At 37.3% G+C, this 11,325-nt stretch overlaps 2 long non-coding RNA genes across 2 annotated transcripts; one reads left to right on the forward strand and one right to left on the reverse strand.

Moving 5' to 3' along the window:
* Window positions 1-2,483: 2,483 nt before the first annotated feature.
* LOC149193531 (uncharacterized) lies at window positions 2,484-4,620 on the reverse strand. The gene is made up of 3 exons (XR_016254963.1): window positions 4,305-4,620; window positions 3,307-3,560; window positions 2,484-3,020 (listed from the first exon to the last, which is right to left on the reverse strand). It is a non-coding gene; the product is annotated as an uncharacterized LOC149193531 (long non-coding RNA).
* LOC149193532 (uncharacterized) lies at window positions 2,950-5,376 on the forward strand. Its single transcript, XR_016254964.1, has 2 exons — window positions 2,950-3,073; window positions 5,181-5,376. It is a non-coding gene; the product is annotated as an uncharacterized LOC149193532 (long non-coding RNA).
* Window positions 5,377-11,325: the final 5,949 nt, after the last annotated feature.

Genomic DNA, 11,325 nt, shown 5'->3' on the forward strand with positions numbered 1-11,325 from the left:
ATGGCGCTTTATGGATATCATCCACCCTCCATCACATCATATTTAAGAGAAAATTCTAAGGTTCAAGCAATGGAAGATTACATCGATTATCAAAAATATGTTCTCCAACTCTTAAAGGATAACCTCACTTTGGCGCAAAATAGAATGAAACAACAGGTAGATTAACATCGTAGCAAAAGAAGTGCTAAAAATAGCAACAAGAAATGCTATAAATAGAAGTGCTAAAAATAGCACTACTATAAATAGCATTTCGGGATACCTTCCTATTTTAGTTAGTCTCTGAACTAAAATAGAGAAGTAAAAATTCGAATTTGATCTTCGCAATTGTTTGTAAAATAATTAATTAATTCACTATGAGTTAATTAGTTGTAGGAAATCAAACATGAAGTCTATGTGAAGACATGCAACAGTTTCTCCATTGATTGAGGAAGTTATCCTTGATTAAAGGAGATTAGGAGGAGTTGTACTTTGAGTTGTAATTAGTTAGCTCAATTATCTGAGTTAAGTCCAGTTAGATTAGTTCAAATAGTTTGTTGAGCTAATTGTGAGTTCAGTTAGTTAATGCATGCATGCATGTAACTGCTGCACTTCAGATAACTGAATATTCTCTCATAAATAACTCATGCATGTCAGTTCAGTCAGAGACCCAGTTGATATCAAATGGTGGGATGGTGTACTATCAGTTGCAAGAATATTCCTTGGTGGATATCTCTTGCATGCAGAAGGAATTCATTCCTTATAGATTACGTAGTTACTTCTTCAGTTTAGTGAGTGTGTGATGAGGCCAAGTCATACAGGTGGCATCACTGGACCCCAAAAAAAACTGTGCAAGGAAATAGGAGGCTTGGAGGGCTGGAGGAAAGCATATCTTGTGTCTATTCAGTCTGTGAGCTATATTGTTCCATTGCAGAGAGAGCAAGATAGCTTGTGAGTTGATTATTTTTGTAATCTGAACATATTTCCACTTATATGATATTACATAGATTGGGGTTTTAGGCTGAGGCTTTCCCCATATTATTCTTCTGTGTTCATGTGTGATTGCTTTTTCATTCTCAGTTATATGTGTTCTAATTGATCTTGCTCATATTCGATTAAGCTTCCACAAAGTTTGTTGTAGAATTAGATCTTGTATTTTGCTTTAGTATATTGCATAATCTGTTGATCTATAGTGGGAAATTCTACAAGAAGTTTTGATGTAGGTGACTGGGTATTTTTATGGCTACAACCATACAAAAAAATGTCCCTCAAGCAAGCTAAGAAGGATAATAAATTATCACCAAAGTTTTATGGTCCTTACAAGGTGTTGCAAAAAATTAGTACTATGGCATACAAATTGGAGCTTCCTGAATCTTCTCCAGTGCACCCAATTTTCCATGTTTCATGCTTAAAGAAGGTTATAGGTGACAAGCTCCCAGTTCAAACAATATTGACAAAACTTGATGAAGAAGGAAAAATCCTATTGGAATCTAAAGCAGTCATGGAAATAAGAACTCGATAGCTATGGAATCGATCAATTTCGGAGTATCTCATAAAGTTGAAGAACTTAACTGTTGAAGATTCCACATGGGAGAATGAGAATTTTATACAGAAGCATCCAGAACTACTTAATCGTTGAGGAAAACACTTTTTTGAAGGAGAGGGGCATGTTAAGTCCCTATAATACTAGTGTATTTCCTCATTGTTATTGTCATTGTAGCCCCCTTATTGTTATTGTTGTGCCCATGTAGTCCCATATTGTTATTATTGTGCCCCATAGAAGCCCACTATTGTTATTATTGTGCTCTTACATTATTATTTGTATGTCGGCTCTGATTATATTGTGACCCTTTAGACTCCTATATATATAAATGAGGTTTTGTCATTTGAACCATCCAAGAATTGTTCATTTGTGTAATGTAAAGGAGGTTCCCCCCTAGAAGAGGCTAATTTTGAAGTTGTTGATCTATTTTGTGAGCTGGTTTCATAACAAAAATACTCTATAAAGTTTGATTTCCTACATTTAATGAAATATTCCTTATTACCGCCCCCAATTATAGTTAATATACTAATTTATACACTTATATTCAGGAAATTATTTAAAAGTGATTTAAAGAATCCCTCAAAAATTATATTCGGTGCAACATACAAGACTTGTCTCAGGAAATTATTTAAAAGTGATTTAAAGAATCCCTCAAAAATTATATTCGGTGCAACATACAAGACTTGTCTCTTCTATCAAAGGTCTTGGGATTTTTTATTTCTATAAGCAATGATCTCCCACGTCATTGTTCAAGGCTAACAATAACACCATTACATGAATTTATTAGTACGGAGGTGCCCTTCATACTGTTTACTTTATTGCCTCCTATAATACAGATTGTAAAGTTCAATAGTCCCTACTCTTCTATAGTTTGAGTAACAACCTTATTAGTCCCTGCCATCTGGCAATGGCCAGGGACTATAGTAATCGTTTAGGCCGAACTTAGCATTAGTTCACCTGCTTGTGGAATTCACTGATTACGATATAACCAAAGTTTTTACACATACACCGATTAGCGACCCAAAGTTTTTCAATGCAGATATATTCTCCTTCTTATTTGGCCTCTTCCCGAGGCTGAAGACCAAAAGCATATGTTATAAGTAGTATTTGGTTTCGTATTTTATACTAGCGAACTTGATGCTAGCTTAATGCTAGCTATTAGCTGAGCACACATTAAATGCCAGTTTTGTTTCACCGGCGTACATAGGAAAGTTTAATATGATTCCTTTGGTAGCTTCCGTTTTTGACGTCTGGATCTTTACGACGTGTGGATCTTTCTGACACTGACATTTGGATCTTTGTAACAACTATGTGGCGATAGGATCTTCAGAGTTGAGTTACTAATACCTTATTGCTGAGAATCCCAGGTCTCTGTCTTCATTTTGTAGACTATGCCAGGCCAAATTGGTTGCCTCCCGCCGGAACTGGTCCCTGTCCGCCTCGTCGGCCATCTCTGAGACTGTCTCGGCTGTGGCGGGATTTGTCTTACACGACTCCTTCTCTGTTCACATGTAGCAAATCAATTCAGAACCTTTTTCGATTAATTCTTATCAGGTAACAGGTTGGAGGTTTTCATCTTTTTGACTAATACTATTGCATGAATGAAATCACTTCTCTCTGATGACCAAATTCCATTTCCCGGAATTATCTATTGAATATTTAATGCATTGCATGGAATTTTTGTTTATTAGAGACCAAAATTTCCTTTTCATGACCGTGAGCATCCACTGTAATATGTTAAGAGTTAGGAGATGGCTGTTCATTCTAATGGCGTGCAGGTACAGTACCTGATCTCATCTCGGCTGTCTCGTCGGCCATCTCTGAGACTGTCTCGGCTGTGGCGGCCATGTTTGCTAAAGATTAACCGCTGCGTGACAGAGTATCAGAAACCTTGATATTTTATTCCTCTTCAACCTAACCTTCTTGCCAGCATAGCAATTTCAACCATTAAGTGCGTTTCACAGTTTATTTCTTTTGATTTGTTGCCAAGTTCCAGACAGTCAAATTGTGTCCTCAAAACATGAATGGTATAAACTGTACCCTGGAAAGAAAGAAAAAATAGACGTAAGCAGAGTATCTCGTCCAAGACAAAGCTATGAGAATCACTAGATTGTTGTAATATTGAATGTATCATGTCCATCTCTCAGGGATGAAAAAGCATGCCCTGAATACATTAGAATCTAAAATAGCATTGAGTTTCCTCAAAAGACTTATTCAAAAGCATTTTAACAGGTTTCAAAGACTTTCAAATCGGGGTTACCCGCATTCTTTCGATATTTAACCGTTTAATGTTCTTTTAGTTACAAGCGTGCAGCGATTTCATAGGCTTGTAAGCAACAAAACAATACAGTTTAGCCGCCAGCCTTTTAAGCCAGCGCTAGAAAAATCTAAGAATATCTTTCAGATAACACACAAGAAAAAAACAGAAGATTCGTCAAAATAAAGAGGTCTCGGCAACTAAATCCAGCTTTTCGAAACTGCGATGTGCATTACGATACAGAAGTAAGATTTTTCACAACTAATCCGTACTGCAAAATAAAGTGAAATGTGACCTAAATAAGGACAGAGAACTGATAAATGCCAGCAAACAAAGCCTTTATGTTTCCGGCAACGCACAAGTCCAATTTTTAGCAAAAACAGAGTATCTCAAATTCCATTTTAGTTTTCAAGAAGATTGTTCTTAAATTCTGCAGGCCACGGATTCTTTCAATGACAAAAGCTTTGCAGCGAAGCCAGAAACAGCGAAAGCCGCCATTTTCATAACTAGATCATTAAATGAGCTTACCTCCTAGAAAATTAGCCGATCGAGAGCTAAATCGATGCCTCTTCAGAATGTGCATCTAACAGAAACACTCCTCTACTCTTAAGCCAACACAATCCGCGGCCTTTAAAGCTCTTGAGCAGAGTTTCCATGCAGCCTCGCCATAGAAGGGGACGGGACATGTGGAGACAAATATGCTCAGAGCGCAGGGAAAAATGTCCAAAGGATCAAGAACCAGCTCACAGAATGTGAGTGTGAACACGAACTCCTAACTGCGACAAGTGAAGCCGGTCATCCGAGAGAGCTTACCGACCTTGCATGTCGAAGGATATGACATTTGCGATCGGGAATTAAAATCTGGATCGGATGTCATCTTCATGGAGTTCTGTAATAGTGACCGAAGACAGATGTTTTGGATTGTTACAACAAAGTTGCGAGCATGCAAGCCACGTGTTATGGCTCTACCTCTGGCCTAACATCCTTTCCAATGTAGAGTCGACCATAAAATATTTGCATGCAGAATATACGACACGTGACCACTGCATTGAGAAACTTTTCCCGTTTGGTTGAATGGTCCATTTTTTCTAACATTACATAAAATCATGTTTTCATTTTTCAGAGGTGCGTTGCAGTTATATTCGTAGATTGTAATATATGTATATGTTAGGGTGTCCTCCCTTCATATGCTTTTAATAATAATCTATTGTTTTTATTGTCTTAGCTTGAAACATTTGAAGGCCACAATTTCCTATAAGATGTCCTAAAATTTCCCATTAGTCCTCGTTGGGTTTGAAATGTATTTCGATAAATTTATAATTAATTGATAGAGTTGTTCCGATGGTTTCTAAATTCTTATATTTCCTTTATTTTTCTTAACTAAATTTTTAACTGGTTGTACAGCATGTGCTAGAGCATGGGAAACCCCATGAGTAAGCAGTGTAGAATCGGGTACGTGATAGCGCAGGCCGAGAACGCAGCTACCCTTGCATACAAGGCTTTCCTTGCAAGATACAAACCTACGACGTAGCTAAAGCAAATCCCGTTCCGCGGCCTCCTCCATGACAGATCCGACGACAGTTCGAAGAAAAAGAAAATATTCTTCATTGAAGCAAATGCAAGCACGCATATTTCTTACTGTCCTATTCGTCTGAACATGTATATGATGTAATTCAAGCCAATCTGGAAACAGAGGGCAAGATCTACGTATACCCCATTTTTGTATAAAAAGATATGATCAATACGTTGTAAAAGCACATCAAAATATAGCACCAATTAAGCACAATAAAACCAGAAAATGTTGCAAAATCACATTAAAAAATAGCACAAGCACAATGAACCAGAAGATGTTGTAAAAGCACGTCAAAAAATAGCAGCCATTAAGCACAATAGAACCAGAAAACAGGTAAAACACAATGCAGTCCAAAAAAGTCCGGAAATCTGATCAGTGGTGCATGAGTTAATCTTGAAAAATTCATAGTTCAAAACATGAATGGGTGCTGTTGAACATCGCATATCAAAAGATGAAAGGAATTTTAAAAGGGTGCCACGACATAATAAGCTCAAATCGCAATGACTACTTTGAATGATGTCATTAACTTTGCGCATGGTAATCTTACAGAATCTTACAAAGGGCGCCATTTATTGCTACTATGTTCACCGCAGATTTGCTATGGCAGAAACTAATTCACTGTAAAGGCCATTTCTTCTACCGTTGGAATCAGCAGCTAGGTATATGCCCAGAAAGATAGAGAATTGATTTGACACAAACAGGAAAATGTTAAAAAGCCTTGTAGGGTGAAGATAGAGTATATGTCTATTTCAATATTAAATAGGTCACTTTGGTCAAGCTTATTGTACAATGGAACATTGCCCCACTCTAAATAAGATCATAGTGTTGTGTCTCGTGACATACATGTTTGGAAGAGGGGACTAGAAGAATTCCATTCATAGTTCGAAAACATAGCACAAACAGTAAGTCAGACCTGCAAGTACTCGTGGGTTATTCACTGCCTGGCAAGTCCAACTTGTGGGAAGATGGTAAAACCGCCCGCGTCAAACTAAACGCCAAAAAGGAGATCAAAAACCCTCGTTTTTGAATAAGTTCTGCTGCCGAGTTCTTTCAGAGTCTGAACCCAATTCTTGCACTCCTGCATCGACAAGTCGTTTCGAAGCCGAATTTTTCAGCGCTGATTCCATTATACCACACAGATATATCATGTGCATTGGCATGTATTGCACTTGACTTTTAAGATTATTTTCAATTTCTAGCATGTTCATGAGATTGTCATCTCATCAGAAGCATTCCAAATGCCTTTAACAAGAGAATTCCACCAAATTCTCCTAAAATGACTTGCAAACAAGAAACTGGATTGGTATTAAGAACATTACACATATTACAGACCAACAAGAATCTTCAAGAAAGACGCTTTCTAAGGCCATGCTCTGTTTATGAGGCCTCTACTGCTTCCGTTCTGTAGTCCCGTACTAAAGCGCTTAACCCTTCCTTCTTTGGGTGCATAATTACAAGCAACTACAAACAATTTGCTTTTGTTAACCAGATAAATTTTCTCTGCTTCTGCTGTCCTCCATAGCCTTTTTTATGCTGTGGAACCCATAGTAAATAAGCAATCAAGCGGCTATATTGAAGGCAATCATAGAAGCTATCTAGCTTTCAGGTTATGGGTCTGGATCGAACTTCACGCAGGGACTCGCTGCGTCGCAGCTTCACTTGTTTATCAAGATATTATCCTCATGAGGTGATACTTCATGCGTAGGTGAGTTGAGGTATGGAGGCAATCCCATTGCTTCTTTCCTCTTTAACAAATTGTTATTTATTTAAGAGTTTTGCTTAAACCCTAATTTATCACTTTATTTATTTATTTCTTTCCTGATAATACACCTTAGTTGAAGAACCAAAATACAAATGTGGCTTCCTTGAGAAATTATTACATGTAAAAAATTCATAAATATTTTATAAATCTTCCTTAATCTAGATCGATTAAGATCCTGGTAGGCTTCCTCCAAAATAAACCTTCAACCATACCATACCTATATTATTACAAACTCATATTTAACCATAACTTTAATTTATTGGAAAACTTATATAAACCTCCAATTTTTATTTTTTAATTTATTATTATCTTTAAGTTGTTAATTCTATTCAACTTCTTATTCCATGAGTTAAGATGCGTAAATTTTATTGATGAAATTGTTAATTAAATTTCAACTTCATATCGATTATGTTTACAAATTAATTATGGTTAAACAATTCATAAAAATGTTATAATTTCAAGTATAGTTAAACAATTTCTAAAACTATTAGAAATATATGTTATTTTTAATTTCCATTATTAATAATATTAATTATACAATATCTCACATAAAAAATAATAATTAAACATATACTTATATAACCAGTAATAATTAAACATATACTTATATAACCAGGCAGATTTAAAATTTGAGAAATATTATGTTAATTAAAAATAACTAATTCAAAAATGCATTTAAATAAACCAAATTTAATTAAAGTTTTATTATATCTCGTTTCAAATCCAAAATAGCTTAGGGTGCTTTTTCGAACTTCACAGTTTCTTCTGGAACAAATTGTACAAATTGTTCAATTTTCCTTTTCATATTATTTATAGCCAATTTCATTTATTCAAACTAATTCATTTATTCCGTACATTGTAATTTACATGGTATATAGTTAAAAAAAATTAATGGCAAAGCTAATGGAATTCAGTTAATGTCATAACATTTAATTTGAAAAAGTAAAATAGTTGTGAGATTAGCAAATCATAACTATTTATATTTTAAATTTCTAATAAATATATTAATGTAATTATATAAATTAATTTTTTTATAAATGTTGATAGTAATTAAATTATTTCTTTTTAATATTAGAAATGGTAATATTTAGACAAAATATGTTACTTTTAATATATTCAAATTTCTCTTTTCTCATTTATTTTCGTTGGATAACAAGTTCAAACTTTACTAAAATGGGTTGAAGATGAGAGTGGGAATTAAACTTCCTAAAAAGTTTGCAAGCTCGCAAGCTCGAGCGAGTAGATAGATCTTCTTTCTTGAGATTTGAAGAAAGTTCATTGCAAAGTGTATAAAACCTTCATGCAAGAAACTAGCTTGCAGTCATGGGAGGAGCCAACTGTTGAGGTGTAGGGAGAGAATAACACTGGTCTGTGCTCTTAGTATTGAAGAGGAGAAAGCCATCAGGATTGGCGAGAGGTGTTGGTGAAAGCAATCCAAGATTGATGGTTTGTTTTGTATAACTCTTGAAAGATTTGGGCTGAAGTTGTTGCAGAGATCAGTGACATGTTTGGCTTTGGTTCACTGCAAAAGGTAGGTACCAAAAATGAGAATACAGAATAATACAGGTCATTTTTTGCATCTTAAGATTTATGCGTTCTTACAGTGAAAGGGTTGGCGTTGTGAGGGCTCTCGCAATAATATCGTTCCAATGGCAGTATTGTTCTTATGATGGGGTGACAGATCATATTAGTGTTGGTGCAGTGAGAGTTTCAGTGACGCTTGTTGTGTAACTCGAATTCAATATCTGGAACTGTGTGATAGAATGGGTGTGGCCTGAGTTATGAAAGGATGTTGCGAATGTAAGAGGTGCAGGTCGTAACATGATTTAATGCATGAGTGCATGATCAGACAATGCAATGGCAGGAAGTTCCTTCCTGTGGGGCTGGTGCAGTAGTTACTGAGATTGTTGAACTACCTTGGCTCAGGTATAGGTGTGCACTTGCATGTTTGGGCCTGTATCAGGTATTGAGGATCGATCATGAATGGTTTGAATTTTCTGGATGGTACTGGTTGGGAGATGTAGCATTAAAAGCTATATCATTCGTACTACTGGGGATCCGGGCAAATCAGCATGTGCAATCCTCCCACGATTTAGCCATAAATGTGTCGGTCCCTTAGTTTTTCTCCTTCCTACTGTCTAGAGGTGAGTGGGGATCCATGTCAGACTTCACAATACTAGTTATCTGATGTGGAACAATATTCTGCAAAAGGATACATATTAGTCACCTATAACGGGTGGGAGGGGGGGGACCATTCTCGATCAATATTTGGGGTGGCATAAGAGTGCCAAGAGGCGGTCACTGGGGGACCACTTTATACGTTGCTTTTGCAGGTCATTTTGTCCACCGGATGGCAGGCATGCATGACGAGGAGTCTCCATCCCCCAAGGTGCTAATAGGAACAACCACAGAGGCTGCGTAGGCAGCGATGTCTGTCATTTCACAATACCAATATTCGTCTAAGCAAGGCATTAAGAATGTGCATGGTGGTCTGAGAAAGGGAGAAGGTAATTTTGGAGCTAAGCGTGTATCGAAACAAAAAAAAACATCCTTTATGGGTGGTGAAGGGAGAGAGACCATTAAATTTGGGAGTTGGGGCATACTGGGATAGTATCGAGCGACTGAGACATAAGGCATTGGTGGGGAGGTGGCACCATCTCCATATGATGGGGGAACAAATGGAGAAGTGGGCGGAGGATCGTTGCCTACTGGTTTTAAAATATAGACCGAATATTAGTATACTTTTCAATGGATGGGTGGTGTTTCACTTTCTGAAGTCGGAGGATGCTGAGTGGATACTGAAGGAGCCATGGGTGAAGGGTTGGGGTTTTATGATTATGCAAAGATGGAAGGTGGGTTTCGACCCATTTTCTAAGAGACCATGTTGACATTACATTTGGGCTAAGTTTCTTGGGCTCCCTTTAGAGCTTTGGAATGAGGAAGAAATCAAGGAAATTGCAAACAGGATTGGAAGTTATTACTACTGGGTGATTATTGAAGTGGAGATGGGTCAGGGTTTGTTGGTGGAGCTTGAGATCTGATGGAGTAGCTTTACCTTCACCTTGGCCATTGATTATTGGGGCGTGCCTTTCCGTTGCCTGCACTGCCATGAGACCAGTCACCTCATCGCTACTTGCCCGGGATTGACTAGTAGGGGAGGGAGTATGAGGGGTTCCGGTTTTACACATTACAAACAGTCGGGTCGAAGTGATGGGGCTATGGCTGCACACAGTCCTGATTCAGACAACGTACAACTATCAAAGGTTGCCTAGGCCATCAATGTCGACACAGGTCCAGGTATTATTATGTCTAGATATAAGAATGGGGTGACCAGGAAGATAATGACCACGAATATATATGCATTGTATACTCGACGCAAACAATTTTGGGACAGAGTGACAAAATATGGTGTTTTTGGGTTGAGCTCAATCATTATTTCTAGAAACCTGAACTTCTCCATGGGGACGATAGAGATATGGGGGAACAAGGTGTGAGTGGACGGATTGTCATCATATTTTGAGGTATGGATGAGGGATCATGCTCTGGTTGATGTAGTACTGGACCCTTTTGGGCCGACATGGAGGAATGGACATACAGGAGGAGATGGCATTGCAAAAAGGATCGACCAATTCTTAATATGCCAATCACTGTTCCTCCACCTTCCTCATCTGGAAACTTCGATTCTCACAGATAACATATCGTATCATAAACCTATGTTGGCCTAGAGAGGGGAATTTGATAAGAGAGATTACCCTTTCAAATTTAATCCAAGGTGGCTGCATATGAAGGACTTTGAACAAATTTTTCATTCGGTATGGCAGAGACCATTGCTTTCGAGACCTAAGGACTGCTTGACTGTTATTTCAAACAATCTCACTCGGTTGAAATGGGAATCCCGTGAATGGATTGCGAGGAAAAAAAAAGAAGAAGTTAAGGCATTCAAGGACATTGATGTATCGATTTGATTGATGTGTAGGTTTTAACCCCATACAGAAATTACCTGCATATGAATTCTAAAACACAAAAAATAAACAATGCGAGAGCATAACACATAAAACACATATACACAGAGATTTTTCCCCAGGATCCCAAAACCGGGACTACCAGCTTGATTTTTCATTATTTTCCTTTCAATGTTACAATACATATTTATACATGCCGAAGCATCCAATACCATGGACCAAAAACCATCGCGTCCAAAACCATGGACCGAA

Source organism: Pinus tabuliformis, chromosome 2_2, assembly GCF_031772625.1.
Source record: "Pinus tabuliformis cultivar Carrire ecotype Pingquan chromosome 2_2, CPIR1, whole genome shotgun sequence".
Lineage (NCBI taxonomy): Eukaryota > Viridiplantae > Streptophyta > Pinopsida > Pinales > Pinaceae > Pinus > Pinus tabuliformis.